The sequence below is a fragment of the Zalophus californianus genome, chromosome 1, assembly GCF_009762305.2.
Source record: "Zalophus californianus isolate mZalCal1 chromosome 1, mZalCal1.pri.v2, whole genome shotgun sequence".
Taxonomy (NCBI): Eukaryota; Metazoa; Chordata; class Mammalia; order Carnivora; family Otariidae; genus Zalophus; species Zalophus californianus.
In genome coordinates this window covers 176,718,720-176,736,841 of record NC_045595.1, presented here as the reverse complement: position 1 = coordinate 176,736,841, position 18,122 = coordinate 176,718,720, and positions in this window count along the sequence as shown.

The window sequence follows — 18,122 nt, the reverse complement described above, 5'->3', positions numbered from 1 at the left end:
TCTGTGGTTTCATCTCCACTCCTGTTAAGCTCCAGATATACCGCTGACCTAGCTTCACCACAGCACAAGGCTTTCATAGAAGCCTACAGAGTTGTGAGCTGGAAAAAGCTTCAGGTGTTTTCAGAAGAGTTCCCAGTCAATCATAAATCCTTACTGTAAGAGCTTACTATGTCCCCAGAATCTTTAAAAGAAGGGGAGAGGGAGAGGAGGGAGGGGTGAAGAAGAGGGAGAAGATTGTTTATACGTCCAATTGGGGAAATAAGAAAAATAGAAACTGGCTAAAAGTATGAAAGAACTTTCAGAGAATGTAAAAGTGACTTAGGCTTCACAGTCAGATTAGGTTTGGTGCAGCAGGAAAATTGGTAGCGAGCACTGAATGTTGACTAGGAGTCACGGTGATGAAGTTAAAGGAGCATTAACACCACCAAGTAGCCTTCAGTGGGTATCCGTAATATGCATAGTGTACAAGATGCACTTGTACAAGATGTGGGGAAACAAAGTGATATAAGGCATCCTCTTTTACTTGGGATTTTTACTTGGAATCTAGTCAAAAACCCACATCAATAGAAAAACAAATAGTAATTCATCTCAACAGATTATAATGCTACATAAGAGATTCTGACAACAAGCAAAACATAAAGTCAGAAGAGTGGGATTAGGTGGCCAGGAAAGAATGCATGAGTGAGGTGGAATTTAAAAGAGTCTTTAATAGGTAAGCTGATTTTGGATATGTAGAAAATACACCCCTCAATTTTTTTTTTATCTCCGATGTGCATATTAATTAAACAGACACGCCGTTTGTGTCAGGAAGAGTGGGAATAGGTGGGAATTAAAGACAAAAGAGTTACGAATTGTAGGGTCATAAATTTGGAAAAAACTAGACTATCACCCAACTCAAACGTGGCAATTGCTTTCACAACCATGAAACCCGTACAAAACCACTTAACAGTGACAAGATGTGCACTATTAGGTAAATTATGCCTGGATTGGGTAGGACTGTTCATGCCAGGCTTAAAAGTTTATGCATTACCCTCTAAGTGGCAAAGAATCACTGAGAAAAATTAAGGAGGCAAAATGTGTATTAAAATATATACGCAGGTGCTGTGTATTAAAATCTCTCAATCAATATACCAGTTTTCAGATCCGGTTAGAAGATAGGAAAAGGCAGATGAATGAAAAGACCATTGAATTTGTCGAACCTTAAGCAGTGTGCATTAGCTAAAGTGTGGTGGCGGCAGAAACAGCGAAGTGATGGGTCCATTGTTAGAGCTAAGAGAGGCTGAAGAAAATGCTAGCTTAATGGGAAGAAACATGTTGATTTCAGTTTTAGGCATGCTTATTTTGAGTTAACAGTGGGGCAGGACAGAAATTTAGCATGAAGGTAGGCAGATAAGACCTATACATTCCAGGGTGTCTAGAGGTAGAGGGGGGGGGTATCTCCTGGGTGACTTCAGCTTGATCACTGAGCATGGGGTGAAGTCTTCATCCTGCATCATAATGGAAGTTAAGACTGGGCTTATAAAAAGAAGTCATAGTTATCACAAAATTGAAAAAATTCTAAATCTTTCTGGTTTGTGAAACTGACAAGTTGAGCTTTTAAACCTACTTTTCTTCCCAGATACTCAACAAGATTTCAACTGTGTTTTATGTCCATCGGTGTGGCAAAATGCAACCCAGGATGGAACTGCTGGTCTATTCCTTACTGGTAAGTCTCCCATACTCACAGCAGTGCTGTTGCTTTGTTAAGGGGAGAGAAACAGCCAGATAATTTACATATATATGTTTCTACCTTGCAGAATGAAGCAGCCTTAGATTCTGTGCTTCCCCTTTCTCTTCCTGCCTTCTTAACACCAGGCAAAAAAAAAAAAAAAGAAGAAGGAAGGAAGGAAAAGAAAGAAAGAAAGAAAGAAAGAAAGAAAGAAAGAAAGAAAGAAAGAAAGAAAGAAAGAAAAAAAGCAAAGATTGATTTCCTTCTATATCTAATTTCTGCCTCCATATGAATACCAAAAAAAACTTGATATGATAGCAGGCTGAAGATGAACATAAAGCAAATAAGTGGAGAGATCAATAAACAATATGGTCAGATCCATTCCACACAACACTTTTATTGCACCATATTGAATTAATACAAATGCCTTTGGTACAATAGCAAAATTATTTATGAAACAATAGAAAATCTGCTCTTAAGTAGAAAAAAAACACTGCACATGATTTCAGTGAAAAAAAGAACCAGATGTTACACATACTTAAAAAAACTCAATCCCATATGCAGTTACCCATGAAATATTCAACACATACATAAGTTTAGGGCTTACTGGCATGGTTTCTTTCCTCCCTCTCACCTTCATGCTAATCTTCCACATGTCAGCATTTCTTTGAAATCAGGGTGTGTTACTAAAGTGGAGTCTAGAGAGCCAACTGAGGATTGATTCCAGTTGAAATTTTTGTAGAATGCCCAGGGATGTCCTCATCTCAGAAAGGAAGAGGGTGCAGTGACTACATGTCAGGAATGTGGGCGTGCAGGCAGCACTGTGTCTAGTTCGCTATCTACAGAACCAGAAATAGATTGACTGTTGCAAATAAAATTAATAAGCAAGAGATGTGGTGCAAGAAAAGGGGTTATTTATAGAGTCCAGATTCCTATACTAAAGTTAAAAAAGTAGACATGAGATTATCAATTAAATTCCCACCACTGAGAGTGACCTAAAATGTCTCAGCTACAAAACCAAACCCTTAACTTCAATTCTGGTATTCTAATTGAAATTATGTTTATATATTAAAGTTTTGGGTTTTTTTAAAGACAACATTGAATCAAAAACAGCCAACTACACCAACCATATGTTTACCCACTTGTTTCCTTTTCAACTGACACAGAAGCCCCAGGAATTTCCTACATCTAGGATTTCTGTTAGCTGTGCTTTCCTAATGTTCTTAGACTTTTGACATTGATTTTATTTTATTTTATTTTTCCCCACAGTTTGATCTGGTGTATTCTGAAGCCCATAGCCGTTGTCGGGAAATACATGGATACTATATCACCCATTCAAAAAGGCGAACCTTTTGTTTTTATCTGCTGGTTTATTTCTTTATAAATTTAACAACATTAGAACAGCCTCATATGCTCACACTGCTTCCAGATTTCTGTCTGAAAATAAGAGTCAGTCGCTCTTCAAAGAATCTCGGGATCCTTGATCTTAGGAGGTTTAAAGAGCACTGGAGGTGAACAGCAGTGTGTTTTTCCTAGACTTGTAGCTAAGCCCCTGTAGGCAAACTTGAATCTCGGGGCTAGGGGAGATGTTCTAAGCACAACTATTATTTCATTAAGGGTACAAATATATCAATCACAATCTCCTTTTTTTTTTAAATATTAGAACACTAATAGAGAAGATTTCCCAAATACTTTATAAAGCGTACATCAACAACATTCCTTCTCTATTCAAATTAATTAACAAAGACAGAAAGCCTCCTTGGCTTCCTCCATAAAGCACCAAAGATGATGTAAATTTAGAATTGGATATGAATATGGATATATATGAATAAAAGGATATCTAGTTAGAGAAATAGCATTTATATGTATATATATATGTACACATATATGTGTACATAAAAATATCAAAATATACCCATTTATATATATGCATACATGCAGCTATCTTAACAGAGCATGTATGATTTCTACATAGACTTTCTTAGAAGGTAAACAGAGACTTCAGGGTATTTTGTTTGAGAATGAGAGTTATGGGCTCGTCGATTTAATTTGCTTTCCATAGTAAGGAAAAAGCATGGTATAGGCAGAGCAAATATGTTCATGACATATGTGGAGGTTTTTTCTAAAAACTCTCCCATAACCCTTACAATACATTTCAATCCAAAAAATAATTTGACTTGGACCACAGGAATAGATCCCTCACAAAATAATGAAGAAAAATAAAAGTAGTAGGGGAGAGGAAAAAAAATGTAAATCAGTACATCATCAGATACCATGAGTGGGAATAATGTACACACTGTTCCCATCATCAGGACTGAGTGGAGCCCCGTATAGATAGCACTGTAGCTGGTGACGTGCCATTTAGTGATCAGATATTCCCCACTGGACACAGTCTATATTTGCTTTCCTTGCCCAGTAGGAAGAGCTTAACTATTAGGAATTAACTAAGGTAAGCAGAGACTTTTTCTTTCAGCATCGTCTTCCCTTCCAGGAAAATCTGCAAGATGAGCATTCATGAAAGAAGTAATTAAAAACTGTTTTGAGAAATGAACGTAGGGGAAAAAACAAAAGACAGGAAAACCAAGAAACAGACTTTTAACTAAAGAGAACAAACTGATAGTTACCAGAGTGGAGGTGGGTGGAGGGATGGGTTCAATAGGTGATGGGGATTAAGGAGAGCCCTTGTGACGAGCACTGGGGGTTCTATGGAAGCATTGAATCACTGGGTTGTATCCCTGAAACTAATATTACACTGTATATTAACTAACTGGAATTTAAATAAAAGCTTGAAAAAAAAATAAAAAATAAAAACTGTTTTTTTGTCAGAGATTAACAATCAGGATTGTTGATATTAAAAACTACAAACTTTAATTAGCTTTCTTCTCTTTTCCTCCTTCCTTCTCCTCCCTATATCACTTCCAATATATCTTTCTTCCACACTCAGTCTTATATTTTCTCTTAAAAATAAGCAATGAGAAGGAAATTGTATAACTCTTGAAATCTATGCACATTTGAGAAGACAGTGGGTCAAGTCAGGTGTAGATTTGGGAAGAAGACATGGATGTGAATCTCTGAATAATACCCCAAATGGAATTAGAGCCAAAGATTGGCATTTAAAAAATCCCAGAGGGCAGAATGGTCACTGTAAGGGTTTAGTTGCTATTAGCCATTCTGCAGGACACATAAGTCATAGACTTACAAAGTATGATAGGCTTTAGTAAACACCTGGGCTTGAGGTTTGAAGTTTTACAAATGAGATATAACAGTAAGACAGATAAGCATAAGGACAGGCAACGTAGTTAGATGACATTTGGATGTGCGCTTCGGCAGGAAGATACCGGTCTTGAGGAAGTCAGTCTTTTGGATATGGGAATCCAAGTTACCTGTTGCATTCTGAAGTAGTTCCAGCTCCCATACAAGGGAGTAAATCAGAGCAAAACAAGGCTCACTCATCCCAGGGGCTACTAGGGAATTAGATAGGCAATGAGAACATGAATTAAAATGGAAACCAAATCAGAAGCTGAGGCCAGTGACAAGTACAATTGGACTTTGGGTATAGATGCTCTAGTGCCAAAAACATTTTCAGAGCGAGAACACCAGAGAGGCTTCAAAACTATGTGAGGCCCATGTGTCAACCACCTGTGACCCAAGGTCTCAGATCAGATTTGTCACAAACATGACCATTGGCATAGTATAGGGCCTGGGGGATATTGTAATCTTGATTAGTTTGGTACTAATCAAGAATCTAGAAAAAGATACTACCATTCATCAGATTCCTTCTATATGTCTGGCACAGTGTTAGATGCTTTGCATACCACTCTTTAAGGGAGGCATTATTAATTCCATTAAGCTGATGAAGGAATTAAAGACAGAAAAGGGGCTGGCTTAAACTTTTAAATCCAGATTGTTCTAGGAATTAAAGGAGGGTTGATTGCATGGACAGGAATCTCAAAGAGCTGAGGAAAGCATGGTGAGATAATGAACTGCGGATCTTTCAGCGGATTTCCTGGGAGCATTCTCATCTATGTCTTATAGTTACCTACCATATGTAGTAGTCATGAGGGTTTGAGTATCTACTCAAGATTATAAGGTGAAATCCTATTACATGCCAGAGAATATCTAGACACTGGGAATAGTCATGAACTTGTTAGATAATGTCTATTCTCACAGAGTCCATATACTAGTAGTTGATGCCCAAATAGGTTTTCTAAACCATTTATGAAAATCCCATGTCCGATATCCAACCTAGACTTGTGAGATATGAGAAGTCGGCTGAGGACATTTGAGAAAGTTCTTCTTCCCAAAAAATTACAATCCTTCCCTTTCATAATGCAAGCACAAAGGAAAGTAGCTCAGAGTGAGGTTGACACTGAGGATGACCATGGCGGGGGAAACACGGGTACCTGCTGACATCACTGAGCATCTGATCATACTATTCTATAGTCTGCTCTCTTAATGTACTTCAGTTATGTGAAATAATTTCTTGACTCCTTAATGTGTAAGCCACTATAAATTTGGTGTGCAAATTTGGTAATTGGCAGCTAAAAGTTGCCAACCTGTTACACAAACCAAGAACTGAATCAAAGTACCTGTCCTATAGGCTAATTTTAGGAAATAAGACAGGCCTCTAAAGAGAGGGAGCCAAAGCATATGGTTTGGGTTGAGGGAGGGCAGGTAAAGAGAGAGACCAAATCCAAATTGTAACAGATAGAAGGGTAGCCTTGAGAGGATGGAAAGAAAATGGCCAATAAAAAAGCAGAGCATGAGATGTGAAAGTTCTCCTCTAGAAACAAAACAAAAATATAAGGGAACGAACCAGAGTCAAGTACTGAAAAGACAAATCAGCAAGTTTTCTTCCCAAAAGGTTTTCTGGAATAAAATTTACTTTGTCTAGAATTCCAGGAGCAGATTTAGTGCTGGCCATTTCAGTTTGTCTTCATTGGCTTTAAAATTAGAGGTTGCAGACTATTCAGCCAGAGTCAAATAGTATTGATCTTGATAATTTTTATTACCATGAACTCATTATCTCTTGTGAACCGTCCTTGCAATCGCCCTTCTATTTTTATACTGGTTCCAGTCTCATACTTTGGGAGATATTAATACAAAGGCAGATTCAGTATAGGGCAGGAGAAAATGAATTTGGTGTAGAAAAGTCTTAGATTTAAATCTCAATTGTTAAAATGGGCATTTTAGGACAACGAGCTTTTATTATTATTATTGCTTATTCCTACTGATTGGCAATTTTGTTTAAAGCATTTAATTGAATTCTCAAACTTAAGGACTAGTGGCTTTTAAAAAAATAATAAAAAGAAAACTACTTGTATTATAAGGAATATGGGCACTTAAAATAACAAATTATCCTTTTAAAAAGATTGAACTTGAAAAAAGAGACCTCAAGAATGTTGGTAAACACAAGCATCAATTATGATTGCCATTAAGTATTTCTTATATTTTGAAAACTTTAAAACTGTTATTTTAGGAAGAGCACAGTTCTATATAGGAGTAATATAAAATTAAAACAATAGCTCATTGTTAAAGTTCCATGCTAAGGATACCAGACATAATTGAGTTACATTAACTCACACGAAATAGGACCCAGTGGTCACATCCTGATTACCATTCTCAATTAACACTGCTACATTTTTTAATGCCTATGTTTAATGTCAAAGCATTAAGAGGCTTCCAGGATAAGAAATCTATTAGTGTTTCAAAAATATGTTCCAAACCAGAGAGACTAGAAACAGAATGAAACCATATGTCATTTGCACTAAAGTGATAATTTCAGCAATATGAATTAATCAAGTTTCTCAAGGGAAGGCTATAATTTAAAAAGTAGTAAAGAAATTCAGTGTTAAACACGAGGCTGAATCAGCTTGTTTAAGACACAAAACAACAGATCTGAAATAATTTGAGAAGGATTACACATGAGGGAGAGAACATTTCCATATCCCTAACTGCTGAGTGTATGCATTCAAATCAAATGACCTTTCCATTTGTTCTTGAGGACTGATGATGACCCTCACAAGGCCTAGAAAAACCATGCCTTCAGTATGTGGTTTTTGAATGAATTAACAGATAAAAGAAAAAAAAAATCAGAGAAAAATAAAACTCAAAATTTAAGATTATAGTTGAAAGAAGTCTGGGGCAATGCAACCCACTCTGGGTTCTAGCGCTGATTTCACCATTGGTTGTTCTCATAATAGTGAGCAAATCATTTGACACCCGGTTATTACATCTTTAAGTTTGGATTACTAGGTCTCTAAAATCCCTCCCATTTCTTCATTCTGCCACAAAAGCTATGACTTAGCTCTAAAAAATTAGGCCATAAAATATCCCAGAAGTTGAGACAAAGAAAAGGAAATATGGAAAGTGGCCAAAAATTAGTAACGGTAGATGATTTGAAAGATTGTGTTTGTTTTTAAGATTGGAACCATCTGAATAAAATTATATGGAAACAATCCCTTAGGGTCTGCATATATTTGAATAGAAACAACCAATCTAAAATACAAAGAACACATCCTTGAAGAAAATAGAAAGCAAAACTTCCAAATAGAAGAGATTAATATTAAGAAGTTGTTCGTTCATACATTCAGTCAACAAACATGCGTCAAATGTGTTCTCCATGACAAATACCCTGCTAGGCACAGAGGGTTTAAGGCTAAATTTGAGAGTCCCTGTCCTCTAGGAAGTACAGCTAGTCTAGTCTAGAAATGCAATTCTGAGGATTAAAGAAAAAATGCTACAAAAAGTGGCAGATAATAATAGTGTAGTCCTGACCACTGAAATGTATGTATTTTTAAAACATAAAAAATTCAAATATAATTATCATTTTCATCTTGGATTTTTTGGGAAAGCCAAATTAACTTGAATATTAATTTGAAATAGTGACAATAAGTTATGTGAGTAAAATAGGCTGAAATAGGATGTTCTCTTGCCATTTGACCTAGACAAAATGAATAATTGCTCTAAACATCTTTTATTAGGGTGCTTAATAAATTCATATTGACACTCATTTTTTATCCTTCTCAAGCAAGAAATTTATGAAGACTGGAATTATTGGATAAAGAGAGTAAACTTTCTTTAAAAATTTAAACACAAAACTAAATTGCTTTGCCAAAAATTTCTATTAATTTCAAATATATTCGTTAAAAATTCCAAACCATTCTCATGAACAAAGAGCATTTTAACTACTTTATAATTTTGTTGTATTACCAAAAATGTATTATTTTTTAAATTTTGTGTTTCTTTTATTACTAGAGAGGGCCCACATATTTCCATATGTTTAGCAATTCATTTTCTGTTATGCAAATTGTTTGTCATGGCATTTTACCACTTATTAGGATCTTGCTGTTCTATATTCTTCTTTAAAATGCTTTTAAAATCAAATATATTAAATCTTCATCATATTTCCTGTAAATATTATTCCCCTGTTTAGACATTGTCTCTTTAGTGTAGGCTTCTCTGTAATTTGATTGTTATATATTTAAAGTTTAATTTATAAAAAACTGTTTTAAAACCATATAACATGTTTTACTTAACGTCATTTATAAAATAGAACATTTTTATAAAGCCTGTGATTTTTTTTTTTAAGACTTTATTTATTTATTTGACAGAGAGAGAGATAGCGAGAGAGGGAACACAAGCAGGGGGAGTGGGAGAGGGAGAAGCAGGCTTCCCGCGGAGCAGGGAGTCCAATGCAGGGCTCGATCCCAGGACCCTGGGATCAGGACCCGAGCCAAAGGCAGACGCTTAATGACTGAGCCACCCAGGTGCCCCTAAAGCCTGTGATTTTTTTTAAATAATATAGTTTAATGATAAAATGTCAAGTTCTGTCATTATAATATAAGTAATACATAAATCATTTATACATAAAATATGTAGTTCAAATGTTAGAGTCAAAATAATTTGGAGAGTAAAAACACGATTTGCAAACAGAGTCTGTAGTAAGATATAATGTTCACATAAGTAATAATAACAACTAAGATCTATCGAGTCCTTTCTGTGGGCAAGGCACTGGGCCAAGTACTTTATAAAAAGTATTTAATCCTTACAACTCTTTGAAAGGAGAGTTTGACCTTTCTCTAAAATAAAGTCTATTATTTGAGGGATGAGCTCTTTTCAAAAATATCCTGGAAAACCTCAGAAATCTATAAAGCATTGTCAGTTTGGAGCCTAAAGGAAATTTTGCTATTTCTCAGTAGTTCCCTAAAATATTCATAGGTACTATCTTTATTTTTATTTTTGTTTTATTTTATTTTATTTTATTTCTGACTTAAATAGGGAAATCCATGGTAAATGATTTTGGGAAATCCTGAGTTAAAACTAAATGTTTCTTTCCTGCAGGATTTCTTAACACTTTTTACAAACTTACGTGTGTTGTCATTCTTCAAGAAGACAATAGGATATTCAGTATTCCCTATGCACATTGACCACAGAATGTCCTTTTTTTTTTCCCATGAGCCTTTTCATGGATTATTTTATATAATATTAGATTAACCATTTTTTTTAAGATTTCATTTATTTATTTGACAGAGAGAGACACAGCGAAAGAGAGAACACAAGCAGGGGGAGTGGGAGAGGGAGAAGCAAGCTTCCCCCTGAGCAGGGAGCCCAATGTGGGGCTCCATCCCAGGACCCTGGGACCATGACCTGAGCTAAAGGCAGACACTTAACGACTGAGCCACCCAGGTGCCCCAAGATGAACCATTTGTTTAACAGTTCTATATGGAAATGGCAATCAGGAGATTAGGTTCCTAAAGCCCTTCCCAAGCAGTACCGATATTTAAAGGAGGCTCCCGTGTTTAACTGTGCACCCCCACTCTTGGTGTATCCTGAAACAGGTACCTCTGCAGAAGGAGAAACTCAGAAGAGAAATGAAGCTGAGAGAAGGGGTATGCTTATGAAGGCAAAATACTTTATGAGAACCATCAAAGCACCAGATACTTTTCCAGCTTCTGGGGATAAAGTTTTAAATGTGCCGTACGGGAGATTGCTAAGTGAACGGTCACAATACCACAGGGGAAGAGTGAGGTTCTCTCTGGGAGCACAGAAAATGAACACCCAGAGTACTCACAGGAGGTGTCAGAGAAGGATTAATGGAAAAGAGAGTTTTTACCTGAATATTGGAAATTGAATTGTGGTTAATTGAATTACAGGCAGTGATGCCCATTCCAGGAGGAGTAATAATCCTTACAAAGGCAAGGAAGTATGAAGGAATACAGAGGTTGTTTGGAAAAGCTAGTGATTTGGTAGGACCACAGGTGGGATTGGTAAAACATGAAACTGAAAATCTAGTCAGGGATCAGGTTACCAGAGCCTTGTTTGTTATATGAACAACATAACCTTTGAAAGATTTCAGGCAGGGACGTGATCCGACTGGATAGTTCTTTTGGAAAGGTCACCTAGGGACTCCAGAGGATGAAAATGGAGAGGGTGAGAAAGTGGCAAGGTGAGCAGTCAGAGACAATACAGGAGGTAAGGAAAGCTGAGGATTAGATTTATGATAAACAGGAGAAGATAGCGTAGGGAGGGGACAAAGTTGGGAGCTAAAGATATCTGGAAGTTATGACGGGACGTGGTGACATGTTGGCTGTGGATGCCTAGGATCAAAGAGGGACTGAAGACAGCAGCTTGGTCATGGAAACTGGGACCCCAGTAGAATGTTTTTCTTCCAAAAGGATCTGAGGTCATTGTACAGTATTAATTTAAAAATTAGAAAACTGCATAGTCTTCAGGATAAGTGACCTATTCATGGTATTTTCATTCTTATGCCTATTTGTTCAGGTGATAAAAATAAAAATACATGCTTACAGTAAAATATCTGAAAACATAATTGTTGTGATATTTGAGAGTGTTTCCTTTCAGGTTCTCTTTCTAAGCATATGGGGAGGAGCAGTGAGTGAGTGTGCATGTTTATGGCTGTGTATGGTGAGGATCTAACTTTTATACCGCACTGCAGCCTGAGTTTCTATTTAATATTATATCATGAATATTTTCCCATCTGTCTTCATCTCTTTGGACTACTATAACAAAAATACCATAGACTGTGTAGCTTAAACAACAAACATTTATTATTCACAGCTCTGCAGGCTAGAAAGTCCAAAGTCAGACAAAAGATTCAATGTTTGGTGAGAGCTCACTTTTTGGTTCATAGATAACCATCTTCTCCTTCTGTCCTCACATGGTGACTAGGGTGAAGGAACTCTCTGGAGTCTTCCAGAGAGTTACAAGGATACTGACCCCATTCATGAGGGCTCTACCCTCATGACCTAATTACTTCCTAAAGTCCCTATTTCCTAACACCATCACGTGGCTGGGGGGTGGGAGCAAGGGGAGGTTGGGATTTCCACGTATGAATTTGGGGGGGACACAGCATTCAGTCCACAACACCATTATCAGAAATTATTCCTTAGAATCATTGCAGTTTATTTTTAATGGCTATATTAGATTCTATTTCCTTAGTGTCCGACAATTTCCCTCTCATTTAATATTGAAGTTGTTTCTTTACCTTTTTCTCTTTCTTTTTTTTTTTCCATTTAAAAGTCAGTACCTTGATATCATTTCACCTAAGTGTTTTTACATTTTTATGATAATTTACTTGTCATAGATTCCTAGAAGTGGGATTACTTTATCGGAGGGCATAAACATTTTCCAATATTTTATGAGTATTAAAAATTGTGTTTCAGAACGCTTGAAACATCATGTTACTTATTTAATTGACTATTAGCCATTTCACCTTTATTTAATACATTTAACCTATCCTAAATTCTATTTGCCAAATATCATAGTTATTTTCATTCCATTGGTTTAACACTTTACAAAATTAGCCAGAGATTGGATTATTGCTAAGTGTAACTCCTTAGAAAATGTATTTTCTTTTTTCTAAAATAAACCACATAATTTCTTCACAAATTTAGGTTTTTCTAAATTTAAAAAAATGGAAAAATTGATCAAGAATGGAAATTGTTTGCCTCTTCTATGTTTAATAGATGTTTCTAATTTCTGTTAAAATTAATATGCTCATAATTGAAAATTTGGAAAAATATGTTAGCATCTACAGGAAAAAATTACTTACAACCCTACCACCCAAAGAGAACCATCTCTGATGTCTGTTCCACAGTGGTGTTTTGGGTTGTTTTGTTTGTTCACCAGTCTGAACCAAGTGCCTAGAACAGTATGTGGTATATGGTTGGTTTTTAGCAAACATTTGTTAAATAAATGAATATTTTTAGTTTAATTTCTAATATTTTACATAGATATTTACATTAGTTAATATGTATTGATCAATATGCCAAGCTTCATACCAAATGCTATAGGCAACATCTCTTTAGTACAACACATTTTGGAGGAACCACTACAATGCTCAGTTGGCAGATCTAGTCTGAGCTTTAAAAAGATTATGTGGCCTGTAAAATATCACATAATAGCCAACAACTTATGCTGCAGCAGGTTCCTGGGCATCTTGTCCACAGAGGTCATACTAGACTTATGAATGTCCACCACACAATTCTGCCCCTTAGTAGAGAGATAAGCAATCATTTTATTAGGGTTTATTATTTTAAAACCATTATTGTTTGTGAACCATTTCCTAAATCTCTAGAGTTTGATTTCCTAGATTTAGTAGCATTTATTAAAACATTTTCATTTTCTGGATAATTCCAATATTTTATTAAATTCATATTATTGTATTTATCATTGGAAGTAATATTTAGTCTGCTTTCTGATGGTTACTTGAGATTTGATTCCTGTCAGTTGAAATACAAGATCAAAGAAATTATTGTTTTTAAGGTTCCTGACTCAAACTAAGTAGTTTCTACCCTCTGAAAGATTGTTGATGTGCTCATTACAACTACATAAACAGCCCTCAATGTATTTGGTCTCAGGACTCGTCTAAATTCTTAAAACTTATTGAGGGCCCCAGAGAGCTTTTGTTTATGTGATTGTTATTTGTATTTACCATATTAGACATTAAAACTAGAAAAAAAATTTAAACATATAAGCACACATTCCATTAACAATCAGAATGATGACTCATCACACATTAACTAAGTTCTAGAAAACTCTATAGTACAGAGTTGTGAAAGAAAGAGAATGAAAAGGGCAAATGATGTCATGGTGTTATTATGAAAATACTTGGAGTATGTGTTTCTGGGAAAAGTCCTTGGTGATTCCCAGGGGTCCCTGGATAACTCTTTGAGAACAACTGCACTATACCATACTTAGTATTTTAATTACCATTTAAAAATTTGTTCATTCTGGGACACCTGTGTAGCTCAATCGGTTAAGTGTCTACCTTTGCTCAGGTCATGATTCCAGGGTCCTGCATTGGGCTCCCTGCTCAGCGGGGAGCTGCTTCTCCCTCTGCCTGCCTCTTCCCCCTGCTTGTGCTCTCTCTCTCTCTCTCTCTCTCTCTCTCTGGCAAATAAATAATAAAATCTTAAAAATTAAAAAATACAAATCTTTTCATTTTGATGAACAAATAACAATACATCATCCTTGTTTTAACTTGCATTTATTTGAATCATTATTTGTGTTTTCCCTTTTATGATCTTCCCTCCTCATTTTTATTTTATTTTTTTGTCTCTCACTTTTCCTAATTGTTCAATTCAAAAATCTCTTTACATTTGCACTTGAAATGTAGACAGTAGCACAACTTTGCTTTTCCTTTTCTTTCTAGCATGCTGAAACAAACTCATGTTATTCGCTATCAACTGTTCTGGCAGACTTGAAGTTCATAAATCTTAGAATAAGTCTACCTGACTTCATATATACCACAGCTGATCCATATGTGCCCTACAAATAATTCCAGAAGAAAAAGGACCTATGTCTTGAAACACTGATCCCTTTAACTTCTCTCTGAGTGTTTGTAATATATAATCTCCCTTACATTTACCTAAAGGTAAACTTCTTTTCACTCTTTCTTCCTCATTGTGTTCTCAAAGCTACAAGTCAGAAGAAAAGTCAAAAGAAAAGACACAAGTTAGGCATGCATGACTTCACCTACTGTTACCATGCTGCACAAATTTACTTCTTCGTGCTCTTTTACCCATGTGGGTCTTCAGACACTTGTCAGAATACCTGGTATTTTATAACACTCTTTTGCTATTTAATTTCATTCCCTTAACTTTAAAAATAGCTTCTAAGTGATGCCTACACTTAAATTTCCAGTCATTATCTAACTACATTTTCACTTTGACATAAAATTTGGATGCATTCTTAATAAATATTGCAGGAGTCATATTGTTTCAACTGACATTGTATTGTCTTGTCTACATATTGGTCATATTTCCTTCTACAGAACATAAACTCCCATGTTTAAAAAAGCTCATTTGATTTTTCCACAATAAGGTTGAGTTTATCTCAAAAAAGAAAAAATCCCTTGCAGCATTTAGGTTTACAGAAATTATGTTCTGTCAAAGTATTTTATAATGGCAGCATTAAATATTGCCCGAAGGAATAATATAGCTAAAAGTTGACTTGAGAAATAATATCTTGGTGTTATGCCACATTAGAATAATTTTTTATTTCCTGGAGATAATATTTTATGGCCATACTGTTGAAAAAGAATCTGTGTTTGCCCACAAAGTAGAATATTTAAATGGGAAAGTTAAGGATTCATGATGCATTACTAAATTATGAATTCGACTGCCACCCCCATACATTTCTACTCATAAAAGCCCCCTTTCCACTTTGGACTAAATGAAGTGGTTAATAGTTTGGGCAGAGTACTTAGCTTCTGAAAATAGCCTGCAGATAAAGGATGGCATTAGTGATAAATATAATATACAACTGACAATTTACATACAGTTCTGGTGCCCTACAGTAGTACACAATAATTAGCAAGCACCCCTGGCGACTCTCTGTATCCTCCCCTCCATCTGTTGCTTCACTTGGGGTTTTAGGCAACTATAATATGGAATATTTAGAGTGTTTTTCAGTGCAGTGAATTTTAGTTGTAAGTATATACATACATATAGGCATATATATTATATAATACAGTAAATAAATAATATTATTGACTCAAGTACTCAAGAACGTTTCTATATCTAGCATTGGTTAGGCTACATATTTGAAAAACATCTTTAGCCTTCATCTAGATATCTAGCATGCTGTTAGATCTTAAAAAAAAGGCAAAATCAACTCTGGCGCATTGTGAGTGCAGTATCACATGAAAGATTACATAGAATAGCTGAAGATAGCCCATACCAGGGAAATTATCTCATGGTTTTAGGAAAAGAAATATTGTCTCTTTTCTGGAATATAAGACCAAATATTTAATGATATCAATGTGATGAACTCAGGGAACAAACTGACTTTATAGAATAGTCATTAAAACATGGATGATAAGAATCAGACTTCCTGGGTTGAAATCTATATTCTTCTATTTATTAGCCAGGTAATCTTGATCAAGTTTCTTTACCTCTCTTTGTCTCAATTTTTCTCTTTGTCTCAACTTTAATAAAAGTATCTCTAGGGTTTTTATGAGGATTAAAGGAGCTGATATTCATAAACATAACAATCTCTGCCACAGAGTAAATTACATGTAGTTGTTAAATGAATAAAGAAAAAAGAAGCACACTATGCTTATCTTTGCTCATTTTACCTGGAAACTGTGAAAGATGCTCAAAAGTGTACTTGTGTTAATCATAAAGTTCTAATTGTTCCCATGTTGTTCTTTTAAACATAATTTTATTAAATGTTAGTAATATCATGATAAAATGAGTTCATTTGACTCTATCCGCTTTTTTTTTTAAGATTTTATTTATTTATTTGACAGAGAGAGACACAGCGAGAGAGGGAACACAAGCAGGGGGAGTGGGAGAGGGAGAACAGGCTTCCTGCGCAGCAGGGAGCCCAATGTGCGGCTTGATCCCAGGACCCTGGGATCATGACCTGAGCCAAAGGCAGACGCTTAAGAACTGAGCCACCCAGGCGCCCCATCTATCCACATTTTATTATGAATAAAACATAATGTTTCCATTTGAAAGATATCTACTTTCATACTGACCATGCTTGTTGGAAATGTTCCAAGTAGACTGTCATTTAATACAATAGCTAATTGTGTTTATTAGTCAATGTACCAAAAATTCTTTTTAAAAGCTACAGAAAATCTTGTACTGCATGTGGATATTTTTAAACTGAACAAGAGAACATAACTAAAACCCTGGAGGTATAGATTAGATAATTAGTCACAGTGTGCTCTTTGCTGATCCCAATAGAAATTAGCTAAATCTAAACCACTAATGATGGGCAGTATGACATGAGAATAAATAGTGGCCCTATTACTCTCTATTTGCTGACATCTTTCTTTTTAAAATGTGTTTATTAAATATATCCATATTTTCCTATATCTTGGTCTGAATTTGTTGAATTTTAGGATGCAAGATTTTATCATAACGCTGTAATTAGCAGTAAAATAGTGAGGGAACATGGACAGAAAAGTACTTAACTCTCTTCCATTTTTGATATAAATTCCAAATATAGGGCAATCAATGAAGTAAACAAAATTTGTTTCCTGTTTTAAAAATATTAATACCACTAATATTCCTTAATATTTGCACAATCTAAAATTTGAAAGTTAGAAAATAACACCTCCCTCAGTCTATGTTGTAGTTACATGATTTATCATAATTATAAATAAAACACCAATGAAAAGTATAGTTATGATCAAAGTCTAGATTTTTGTTTCCGTGATAACTGGCACTTTGTACCTATTTTGATCATTGGCTTGTATGTCTGCATTAAATCCCTGCAGTCAGACTTCAGTAAATATCTCAGAAAGTAGGAGACTTGAGCAAATTAGGCTTGCCAATAATTTATTAAGAGTAGCTTCTCTATCAGTTAGCTTTTGCAAACAACCCCAAAATTTAGAGTCTTAAAACAACCACCATTTATCATTGTTGATGAATCTACGAGTTGGCTGCTTCTGCTGATCTGGGTCAGACTGGGTTGATCTTAACTCATCCATATATTTGCGCTCAGCTGGTGGAAGAGCTGGATACGGGCCACCTGAGATAGCCTAGCACTCATGTTTGGGTGTTGGTCAGCTGACATCTGGGAACAATAGGGATACCTGGATCATTCTCTCATCATACAGCAGTTAAGCCTAGGCTGGTTCACTAGGCAGTCAAGAGCGAGAAGGTAAAGAAACACACAGGCCTCTTGATGCTTGGGCTCAGAACCCAGTACATCACTCCTGCCAATTCTATTGGCCAAAGCATGTTATGAGACCTGCCCAGATTCAAGGAATGGAGGAAAAGATTCCACCTGTTGATGGGAGTAACTGAAAGGAGTTATGGTCACATCTATAAGTGAACACAGCCACTGTGGGTAATTTAGGAAAAAATCATGTTTTTTAACTAAGCTGAGACCTCATCTAAGTACAAGGTACACATCATGAGCCCTATACTTGACA